The sequence below is a fragment of the Phodopus roborovskii genome, unplaced genomic scaffold, assembly GCF_943737965.1.
Source record: "Phodopus roborovskii unplaced genomic scaffold, PHOROB, whole genome shotgun sequence".
Classification (NCBI taxonomy): Eukaryota; Metazoa; Chordata; class Mammalia; order Rodentia; family Cricetidae; genus Phodopus; species Phodopus roborovskii.
This window is the reverse complement of record NW_026125804.1, coordinates 321,318-333,177: the sequence shown is the minus strand read 5'-3', so window position 1 is coordinate 333,177 and position 11,860 is coordinate 321,318. Positions and strand designations below refer to the sequence as shown.

General features: G+C 40.9%; 1 pseudogene; it reads left to right on the top strand.

Moving 5' to 3' along the window:
- Positions 1–9,012: 9,012 nt before the first annotated feature.
- Positions 9,013–11,381, top strand: LOC127217703 (E3 ubiquitin-protein ligase RNF168-like; annotated as a pseudogene).
- The last annotated feature ends 479 nt before the right edge of the window (positions 11,382–11,860 follow it).

Below are 11,860 nucleotides of genomic sequence, written 5' to 3'. Positions count from 1 at the left end.
ACTTATGTAGCAAACAATTCTTTATTAATTATAGAAATTCTTGGAGATTAAACAACACATTAATGAATGATGAATGGGTCAAAGAAGAAATCAAGAAATAAAAATTTAAATTACTGGAATTAAATGAAAACCATAATACAATACAACAAAACCCCAGGGACACATTAAAAGTAGTTCTAGGAGGAAATTTAGAGCTGTAAATACCTATATTACAACATTGGATAGAAACTGGTCAGTGGTGGTGCATACCTTTAATCCAAGCACTTGGGAAGCAGTAGCAGGTGGATCTCTGAGTTCAAGGCCAGCCTGGTCTACAGAGCGAGTTCCGGGACATCCAAGGCCACAAAGAGAAACCCTGTCTCAAAAAAAGAAAAAAAGAAAAGAAAAAAGAAAAAGAAGAACAAAAATGTTAGATAGAAAACTGGGTATAGGGGCATGTCTTTAATTCCAGAACATAGGACATGGAATAGAGATAGGTGGATCTCTGTGAGTTCAAGGCAAGCAAACGACATATATAGTTTCAGGCCAGCCAGATGTACACAGTGAGGCACTGTCTCAAAAACAAAACCAAAAATGTACAGGCAAACAAATTCAGAAAGAGAACAAATAAGTGACTTACTGGTACAACTCAAAAAGTTTGAAAACAACAACAAACCCAAATCACATCAAGTAGACAGCAAGAAATAATAAAAACCAGAGCAGAAATTAATGACATAGAAACAAAGAAAATAATACAAATAATCAACATCAAAAATGTAAGCATATTTGAATTTAAAAATATAATTAAAAAATAAAATAATGTCCATCTTTTGCTGCTTCCAAGAAGCACACCTCATCATCAACCACCTTGGGGTAAAATGTATTCCAAGTAAAGGGAAATAAAAAACAAGCAGTTATAACTATTTTAATTTTTGACCAAATAAACTTAAAACCTACACTAGTCAGGTGAGATAAAGAGGGATAGTTCATACACATTAAAACAAAAATCCACCAACAGGATATTACAATCCTAAGTCTATACACAATAAATACAGAGGCACTGTATTTCATAAAAGATCTACACTAACAGATTGGCCCAAGCACAGAGGGAGAATAACTTCAAGACCTTGATGTCATCAAGGGAAAAAAAAAACTAAATAGAGAAACTTCGGAGGTAAATAATATCAGAAATCAAATGGGACTAACAGATCTTATAGAACGATGATTGCATCCAAACTCTAAATAATACATGCTCTTTTCAGTATTCCATGTAACTTTCTCTAAAACCAACCACATATTAGGATACAAAGCAAGTCTCAACAAATAAAAGAAAATTGGAGTTACACCCTGTGTTATATCTGACCACGATGGATTAAAGCTGGATACCAACAGCAACGGAAACTATAGAAAGTACATGTTTTAGTCAGGGCTGTCTAAAGAACTGTTAGAATGTGTGGACAGGCATATATGTGGGATTTAGTACATTAGTTTACAGGCTGTGCCCCAGCTTGTCCAACAATGGCTGTTTGCCAGAGGAAAGGCCAAGAATTTGCCATTTCTTTAAATTCACAAGGCTGGATGTCTCAGCAGCCCCAATCTGGTGCTAGAGTGGTGGAGAATTCCCAGATAGCTGAGTCAACCTGTCTCACAATCTTGAAGAAATAGATTTTAATACTAGGGAAGCAATGTCTCAGCAGCAAGATAGATGAACTTGCCAGCAGGAGTGAGGGTAAGCAGGCAAAAAGCAAAAGCTTCCCTCTTCCATGTCCTTTTATGTGGGCTGACACCAGAAGGTATGGCCTAGATTTGGAGTGCATCTTCCAACTACAAATGATCCAATTGAGAAATTCTCTCACAAGTATGCCCAGCTTCTTGGGTTTTAGTTGATTCCGGGTGTAGTCAAGTTGACAACCAAGGTTAGTCATCACAAAGCAACCCATTGTCAGCTTGACACACAATCACATCTTATGTCATGCTTAATTTCCAAATAAAAACAATAACAGGTCATAATCCTGCCTAACATAATATAACTCCTCACAGACAACCACAAATGCACTCCATATTTTAGAATGGATGGCAATGTTCCTTCAGGAAAGTTTAATCTCTTAGCATCTCATAACTTAATATGATGACTATTGATACCATCTCAGATCTATTAGACAATGTGATAAATAGAGGAAAGAAAACACAAATATCTGCTTGATACATGTACAAACATATTCTTAACAAAATAGGACAGAAACACTCATGCCAATTACATTCCTCTCTTCTACATCTGGTCACATGACCTTAGTTGGGATTTATAATTACCTTCTTCTACCCCCATTCCTCCACCCTTACTAAGCACCTCAGCAGGTCTTGGTTCTTTTCCTTTAGGAGTGACCCATACCTTCATTCCTGAAGGGTCTGTGCCCTTTGTCATCCTGTCTGGATTAGGGTGTTTCAGTTTCCTGTTGACTTTAATCACAGAGCATGGCAGCACCCAGAGACACGGTAAAACATCTCCTGCATTCCAGACATAATCTTTCTACCTCCATTGTGGAGAAGTAGTCTACTTTTCCCCCCCGATAGTCTGGATCAATCAGCCCTCCTAACGCTGTCATTTCTTTTTTAGGGGCATTGACAGCCTAAAGTGGCCTGGGAGGAAATCTGAGTCAATGGAATGTTTGCTGTGTCTCCTAGCAGGAATGCTTCTTACCCATCCCCCACATCCATCTGGAACTAATACTTCTAGGCTAACAGAACTTAAAGTCATAGGAACAAGAAGCAAAGATTTTTCTAGTGGGTCACTAGGGGTGATAGTGAATGGAATCATTCCCATTTCCACCCCTTGATTCCTGAACCAATGAACCCTGACAATGGGAGAAAACATGTCATATATTGGATGCTGATTCTAAACAGACATTGCCTGTCCTAGCCTTCCAGGCTGGTGTCATCTAATTGGTACTGTAACTGTGGATTCAAAAGGACATTCCATCATTCCTATCAAGCCAGCTGCTTTAGGATAGTGAAGAAAATAAGACCAGTAGATTCCATGAACATTGTCCCACTGTTGCATTTCTCTGGCCATGAAGTGAGTTCTTGAACAGAAGTAATGCTGTGAGGAATACTATGTGGATTACTATAGTGAATAAGGCATTTTGTAAGTTCATGGATGGTAATTTTGGCAGAAACATCAGGAAAGGCAAATCCATAACCAGGAAGGACAACCCATTTATCTTTTTGTTTGTTTGTTTTGTTTTGTTTTTTTGAGACAGGGTTTCTCTGTGGTTTTAGAGGCTGTCCTGGAACTAGCTCTTATAGACCAGGCTGGTCTTGAACTTACAGAGATCAGTCTGCCTCTGCCTCCCGAGTGCTAGGATTAAAGGTGTGTGCCACCACCACCCAGCACAACCCATTTATCTTTACATGAAGGAAGTGGTCCAGTGTAGTCAACCTTCCACCAGGCTGCTGACTGGTCACCCCTAGGAATAGTGACACATTGGGGGCTCAGTGTTGGTCTCTGCTGCTGGCAGATCAGATATTTAGCAGGAAATGTAGCCAGGTCAGCCTTAGTGAGTGATGTTGTGGAGCCCATGCATAACTTCCATCTCTGCCACCATGGCCACTTTGTTCATAAGCCCATTGGGCAATGGCAGGAAGGGTTGGGAATGAGGCTGACTGTCCACAGAGTGGGCCATCCTATCTTCTTGATTATTGAACCTCTTCTCAGCTGAAGTCACCTTTTAGTTAACATTTACATGGGAAACATCCTTTGCCCATTTGGAGAGATATGTCCACATACTTCTTTCCTAGGTACCTTTCTCACCAATTTAACAATTGTGTTCTTTCCAAGCCCCTGGCCATCCAGTCAATCCATGGGCTACCACTGTAACTCAGTAAATAATCATACATCTAGCAATCTCTTCTTCCAAACAAAATGTACAACCATACATACCATCCAAAGTTATTCCCACAATAAAGATGTACCTTCACCCATGTCTTTCAGGGTTGTCCCAGAAAGGGATTTTAAAGCTCCAGCTATCCACTTCTGGGTGGTGATTACATAATGTGCAGAACTATCAATATAATCAAGGCCTAGTCTTTTCCTACTCAGTCAGTTGATCATAGAGCACATCCCATCAGGCTATAGGTCCATGTTTAGGAGTAGAAACCAGGAGTAGAAACCAGATGCATTTGGGAAATTTTTCATGCAACTTGCTTGTTCCTGCAGGGCCTGCTCAGGTTGATCACACATATATCATTTCCATTTGATAATAGATTGTTACGGATGATTTGGTGGATCAAGCTTATGATGGGCAGGCAGCTCAGGTCGAATGGTAACTTGGTGGCCCATTGTCAAATGTTTAGTTTCTTTTAAGAGCAGTCTCTCAAAGGCAGATTAGTTGTCTGCAGATGATGGTAGACCATTGCTCCAAAATCCCAAAGATCTCTGTGATTCATCTATGGGGGCTGCCAAAGGCTCCACATAGCATCACTACTTGCCACCAACACCTAAAACACCATCAGGTCTCCTAGATCATATGGTCCAAGTGGTAGAGCAGCCTGGACCTGTTGAAGAGCCATCTTTTGTTCCAGATCCCACGCAAACCTAGCAGCTTTATGAGTCACTTGATATATGGGCCAGAGTAACACACCCAAGTGAGGAAGGAATGTGCTGCCTCCAGAATCTATAGGCCTAGAGAATGCTGCGTTTCTTTCTTGGTGGTGGGAGGATCCAGGTACAATAACTTATTCTTCAGCTTAGAAGGAATGTCTCTGCATGCCCCATACCACTGGACTCCTAAAGATGTCACTGAAGTAGAAGGCCCTTGAATTTTGGTTGGATTTATTTACCATCCTCTGATGTGCATATGGATTGCTAACAAATCTAAAGTGCTTGCTACCTCCTGATCATTTTGTCTAGTCATTATAATATCACCAGTGTAGTGGACCATTGTGACAAAAGAGAAACTAGGAAATCTAAAAGAAATCGATGAAGTTCCAGATATGCATGGCCTACCAAAGCTAAATCAAGACGAAATAAACATTTTAAATAGACTCATGACACCTAATGATACAGAACACATAATTGAAAATTTCCCAACTAAAAAAGTGTTTGGAATTTAGCTCAGTAGTAGAGAACTTGCCTAGCAAGTGCAAAGCCCTGGGTTCAGGAGTCAGCTGTGAAAAAGGAAGGAAGGAAGGAAGGAAAAAAGAGGAGGGAGGGAGGGAGGAAAGAAGGGAGAAAGAAGAAAAGAATGAAATGAACCAGAAGGATCCAGCTCAGAATTCTATCAGACCCTCAAAGAACATAGACCACTACCCCTCAAATTACTTCACAAAATAGAAAGGAGGTAACATTTTCAAATTCTTTTGATGAAGCCATCATGCTGGCACAAAACTCTGACAAATATCCAACAACAACAACAAAATTAACAGACTGTATCTCTGAGGAACACAAACACAAAATTTCTGAGTAAAATACTTGAAAACCAAATTCAAGGACACATTAAACAATTATTTACCATGGTCACTACAACTTTATTCCAGAGATACAAGATGGATCAGCATATATAAATTAATAACTATAATTCATCACATAAGTAGAATGAAAGACAAATACCACATGATCATTTGATTGGATGCAGAAAAAAGCTTCTGACAGAATTAACATCGCTTCATGACAAAAGTCCTAGAGAATCTAGGAATACAAGGAACATATCCCAACTTAATAAAGGCAATATATAACAACTCTGCAACCAACATTTTGCTAAATGTAGAAAAATGCAAATCATTTCCACTAAAATAAAAACAAGGCAAGAGTGTCTACTTTCTCCCTTCCTGTTCAATATAGTACTGAAAGTATTTTAAAAATATTTTGTAAAATGTAATTTGATTATATTCTTTATCCTCCACAATCACCTCCAAGATCCTTCCCACGTCCTTACCCACTCAACTTCATGTTATTTCTCATCCTTATCTCAAAAGAGATCTACAAATGCAGAAATCAAAACAAACCAATAAAACAAAAATGTATTAAAACAAAATAAAAAGTGCACAAAAATATGGAGTACATTTTGTGTTGGCCATCTATCAGGCTGTCACTCCATTAAATGAGTGGGACTTGTGTCTACTTCCATGCATAGTTTTTTGTCTGATTTGAACTTGTGCAAATCTTGTGCATAGTGTCACTGTCTCTGTGAGTTCATATGTGCAGCAGTCTTCTGTTTGGAAGACACTGCTTCCTTGTAGTCATCTTTGGCTCTTACAATCTTTCCTTCTCTTCCACATAGATCCCTGAGCTTTGAGGTGAGGGGTTTGATAAAGACATCACATTTAGGACTGAGTGTTCTGAAGTCTCCCATTCTCTAAGAACTGTCCAGTTGTGGGTATCTGTGTCAACTACTATCTAGGCCATAAATATTGGAAGTCTTTCTATTTCTTTTTCTGTTTTAGTTTCTCAAGACAGGATTTCTCTGTGTAGCCCTGGCTGTTCTGAAAATCAATCTATAGACCAGGCTATCCTTGAACTCAGAACTGCCAGGTTTAAAGGTATATACCACCACACCAAGAAAGTACTGCAAGTCTTATTAAGGCAATAAGAAAAGTAAGAGATGAGGGCTGGAGATATGGCTCAATGGTTAAGAGCACTGTTCTTCCAGAGGACCTAGGCTCAATTCCACCATCAATATAGCAGCTCACAACTGTATAAAACTCCAGTTTGAAGGGACCTGAAACCATGGCAAAACACCAATGCACATTAAATAAAAATAAGTTAAAAAGAAGAAAAGTTAGAGATAAAAGGAATTAAAAATAAAAAAGGAGTCAAAGTATTTTTATTAGTAGATAATAGGCTTCTCTCATGCCACCAGATATCTATAGCTGATAACTATATCAATCGAAGTAGCAGAAAACAGAATACAAAAATCTGTATGCTTCATATAGACAGATGACAAGCATACAGTAAAAAAAATCAGGTAAACAAATGTACTCACAATATCCTCAAAAAAATAAAGTATCTAGAAATAAATCTATCCAAAGAAGTGAAAGATTTACACAATGAAAACTTTAAGATACTTAGAAGGAAATTGAACAAGATTTAAGATGTAAAGTTCTCCCGTGCTCTAGGATTAATATTGTGAAAATGGCCATCCAGCCAAAACCAATCTATAGACTTAATGCAGTCCCCATTGAAAGTCCAAGGCAATTCTTCACAGAAATTGAAAAAAAAACTTAAATGATATGGAAACACAGAAGGGTAAAACTAAACTGAACAACCAAAACACTGTTGTATCTCCATCTCAGGGTTAAACTACAGGGCAACTGTAATAAAAACATATTTTATAGTTCTATTTATGTTTGTTTTCTTTTATTTTAGGGGTTTGTTGAGACAGGGTTTATCTGTGAAACAGTCCTGGGTGTCCTGGAACTCACTCTGTAGACCAGGCTAGCCTTGAACTCACAGAGATCTGCCTGCCTCTGCCTCATAAGTGGTGGGATTAAAGTCATGTACCACCATTGCCAAGCAATTTATATTTTTTTTTAAATTATGAAAAGGTTTAAATACCAAGTCTGTGGTGATGTGTGTTTATTTTTCTTGAAAAGATTTGCTTATTGTTTTGGTCATTTACTATTGGGTTTTGACATTTTCTTTTTAATACTTTGCTTTATATGTATGGGTGTTTTGTCTGCCATGTCCTTCTGTGTACCAGTTGAATGACTGGTACCCACAGAGGTGAGGAGAGAGCATCAGATCCCCTGGAAGTGGAGTTACAGATAATCGACTGTGAGCTACCATGTGGGCGCTGGAAGTGAACCCAGATCCTCTGGAAGAGCAGCCTGTGTTTTTAACCTTCTCTCAAGCCCCAGGTGTTTTGCATTTCTCAGACCATTTTTGCTTTATAAATTGAAACCCTTTGTCATATATGTAGCCAATGTGTGCTCCCAGCTTTTCAATTTGCTTCATGGTATTTTTGTCTCATAGAGCTTTTAACTTTTGTAAAGTAAAATTCACCAATATTTTCTTTTATGAAATCTGAGTTTGGGGTTTTGCTATAAACGGGCCTTTCCCATTCCTACAGCAGAAAGAAGTATCTTCCTATTCAAGAATTACTGTATTTTGGGGATTTCCCTATCTCCAATTCTGACCACCCAGTGTTGTTCTTTTGCTGTTCTTTAGTTACAGTTATAAGGATAAAAGGTGAGAAGGGGTTGGGGGTGAGTGGTCCCGAGTGAGGGTCCAAAGAGTGGGGTCCCAAGGTAAGGGACCACGTGGGAGAGCATAGCAGGTTCCATAGCAGTTGAGGGTGAGGGAATAACAAGCCAGGCAGATAGAGCTTGAATGAGGAGTTTATTTAGAAAGGGGAGTGAGGGAGAAGGGAAGAGACATAGAGGCACCGGAAAAGAAGAGGGGAGAGGGGAAGAGAGAGGGGGCGGTGGGGGTAGCTGGTGGCCAACAGAAAGAGAGAGAGGGAGGGGGAGAGTGGGGAGAGAGAGAGAGAGAGAGAGAGAGAGAGAGAGAGAGAGAGAGAGAGAGAGAGAGAGAGAGAGAGAGAGAGAGGAGGGGTAAGGGAGGGAGGGAGCAAAAGACAGCATAAATGGGCAGGGTCTGACTTTTAAAGGGGTCCTTTACGCCTGCCTGCAGACTAGTACTCATAGAACCCTGGGCTGACCAGAGTACTGCCTGAGTGCATTCTGCCAGGAGACAGGGGCAGGCCAGTGTAATGCCTGAATCCTTACACCTAGAATCATACTTTGGTGCAAGGGGTGAGCTAAAGATCCCTTCTTCTTACTACCAAATCGTTGTCTAAGTGCTCTTGGTGGAATAAGCCCTCTTTCCCTCACTGATATCAGTTGCTATCTTCACCATGAATGAAGTTGCCTTATGTATTTGGTTTTCTTGTGGAACCTATTTATTTCACTGATGTAATTATTTTCTTGTACTAAATTGCTTTAATAATTTTAACTGTAGTATTTTTAATTTATGACAGAACTAGTTTTATTTTTACTTCCTTTGCAGATTTATGTATGCGTGCACATGTGTGTACATGCATGAGGGTACGTGGGAAGGTCACCAAACAACTTGTCATAGTAACTAAGGTCATCAGATTGCGTAGCAAGGGCTTTTATCCAGTGAGCATCTTGCTTGCCCACCAGTAGAATGAGTCTTCTAAGATTCATTTCAGAAATCTTATAGTCACGCTCCCATGTTTACTTTTCCAAGTGTATATTGATATGATTTATCAAGTCAGTAAAATTTTTAATTAATGATTTTTAAGTATTTTCAGAGCTCGGGTGGAACTCAGGCCTTGTGTGTGCAAAGTAAACATTCTACCACTGAGCCAAACGCCTGGAGCCAGTGAAGCTTTAGAAAATTAAAAGCCTGGGACTCAAGGCGGCCTCAGCAGGAGAGAAGGGAGCCACTGCCTGTGGCGGGGATGGGGGTGGGGGGGGTAGGGGGAGTGGAGGGGCGGGGGTGGGGGGCGGGGGAGGGGGGTAGGGGGAGTGGAGGGGCGGGGGGTGGGGGGCGGGGGAGGGGCGCGGGGAGCGGGAAGTGCCCGCTGTGCTCCCAAGGAACATTCTTCATTCCTTCCCTTGCTGGATGCAGGGCATAATGTTCGCCTGACATCACAGCGCCACTTTGCCTGGGGCCTGGGTAGCGGCTTGTATGTCAGAGTAAACACCAGATCTCAGAGTAAAAAGCAGACCGCTCGTGCTCTTTCTCCATATTGTGGTTAGCCTAAAGGCGACCCTGGTTTCTTTCAGGTGCTGACCTTGAGTAGGCCTCCTTAGCATAGGAAGATAGTTGCATCAAAAGAGGCCATCCCTTCCTTAGCCAGATGTCAGTGCCGGATCTGTTTGGAAATCCTGGGGGAGCTGGTGACCCTTCCTTGTAACCATACTCTGTACCCTCTGCTTCCCATCAACTATGGAAAAGGCCAACCTCTGCTGTCCCTTCTGTCGCCTCAGGATCTCTTTGTGGACTCGGAACCGCACCCAAAGAAATTCTATTGTCAGTACAGACCTGTGGGAGATTATTCAAAAACACTATGCAAAGGAGGGCCAGCTTAGAGTCTGTGGGCAGGAATCAAGGGAAATCATTGATGACTACCAGCCAGATCATCTGTTGAGTGAACTTGGGGAGTTGAGACGAGAATATGAGGAGGAGATAAGCAAGGTGGAGGCTGAACGACAAGCTAGGAAGGAAGAAGAAAACAAAGCCAGCGATGAATACATACAGAAATTGTTGGCGGAAGAGGAAGAAGAGGAAAAACAACGGACGGAATAGAGGAGACTTGAGATGGAAGAGCAGCTGAAAGGCGACAGAGAACTGGCGAGGAAGCTCTGAGTCAGTATCCACAACTACGAGAAAAACAACTTGGTTTCTCCTTGCAGTTCCAGAAAATCGGATGTCGTCACAAAGAAGTCACAACAGAAAAATACAAGCAAACAAAAAACCTCTGGAGTTATTAAATATATTTGTCACCTAAACTGAAGTCTGGGTCAGCATGGCCACATCAACCTGTGCATGGAGAGGATAAAGGCTGCATATCTAAGGAGAGCCACGTGTGGCGGGTGGCAAGACACAGACATTGAAAAAGAGATGCCAACACTTTCTCCGCAGATTTGCCTATTAACTCAAGCACAAGCTTCACAGTCTTTGGCAGAATCACCTGTGCCATGGTTATGGGCCAGGGGTGCAGAACAGTGCCTTGAAGGAACACTTGAATGACTACCAGCCAACGGTGATGATGACGCTACAGATAAGCCTTCTGGTAACATAGAAAATGAAGAGGGCTCTGTGTCAGGTGTGACCCAGTTAGCTGGCAGTAACAGGGCTCCAGAAAGTACAGTGTATCAATCATCTAGTAGTTGGAAAAGAGACTTCTGAAAGAGAAAACCAGGATTCTGTGTTTGAAGCAGTCCTCTTCTGCAAAAAGAAGGAAGTGGTCCTCAAATTCTCAGATCAAGAAGAAACAGAAGTGAGCTTTACACTAAAACTGATAGGTTTGGAACACATGGTTTTTGAGAGACATAAGCAAGAAGAAGAGGACTGATTGTTAGCATCACAGCTTCAGAAAGAGGCGGGTAAAGAACAGAAGGTGGTAAACCCACAGAAACGATCCTCAGATCAGTACCAGTTGTGCACATCTTCAGCACCAGACTGGCTGCTGAGGAAACAGAAGAAGAATTCCAAAGATAGGATTTCGTAAAGCCGACTAATTGAGAGCGTCCAAAATCTCAGAGGAGCACAGAAGATGAATATTGGTAACCCTTTAAATGCACAGTAAAGGATTCAGTTAATGGAAGAAAAATGCCAAGTTCTACTAAAGATGATTGTAGTAATGTATCTAAACACACTTATTCTCTACTGTCTAGTTAATTCACAGAAAAGTATTATCCAGATGTTTCAGAGATAAACCAAGCAAAATATGGCTAAACAGAGTTCTGTTATCTAGTAAAGCTGTAATGCAAAGCTAGTTCATTTCCATCATAAAGTCTTGAGATGTTTCATTAATTTCTGCTCAGCAAGCACACTTACTCTCTTCTCTAAGACACAGTTACAAAGGAAGAGTCTACAAATATGATTCTGCAAAGGGCAGTGATAAAGGTCCTTAAGAATTGTTTCCATTGCTGGGCGTTGGTGTTGCATGCCTTTGAACCCAGCACTCCTGGAACTAGCTCTGTAGACCAAGCTGGCCTCGAACTCACAGAGATCTGCCTATCTCTGTCTCCTGAGTGCTGAAATTAAAGGTATGAGCCACCAACACCAGGCTCTTACTGGCAGTTTTAAGTCTACTCTGTCTCTTTAAATGTCCTGTCTGTTTGCTGCAAAAGGAGAATCAGAGATCACACTCCAGTTCTTCCTTCTTACCAGTCCTGTTTAATATATCTATCT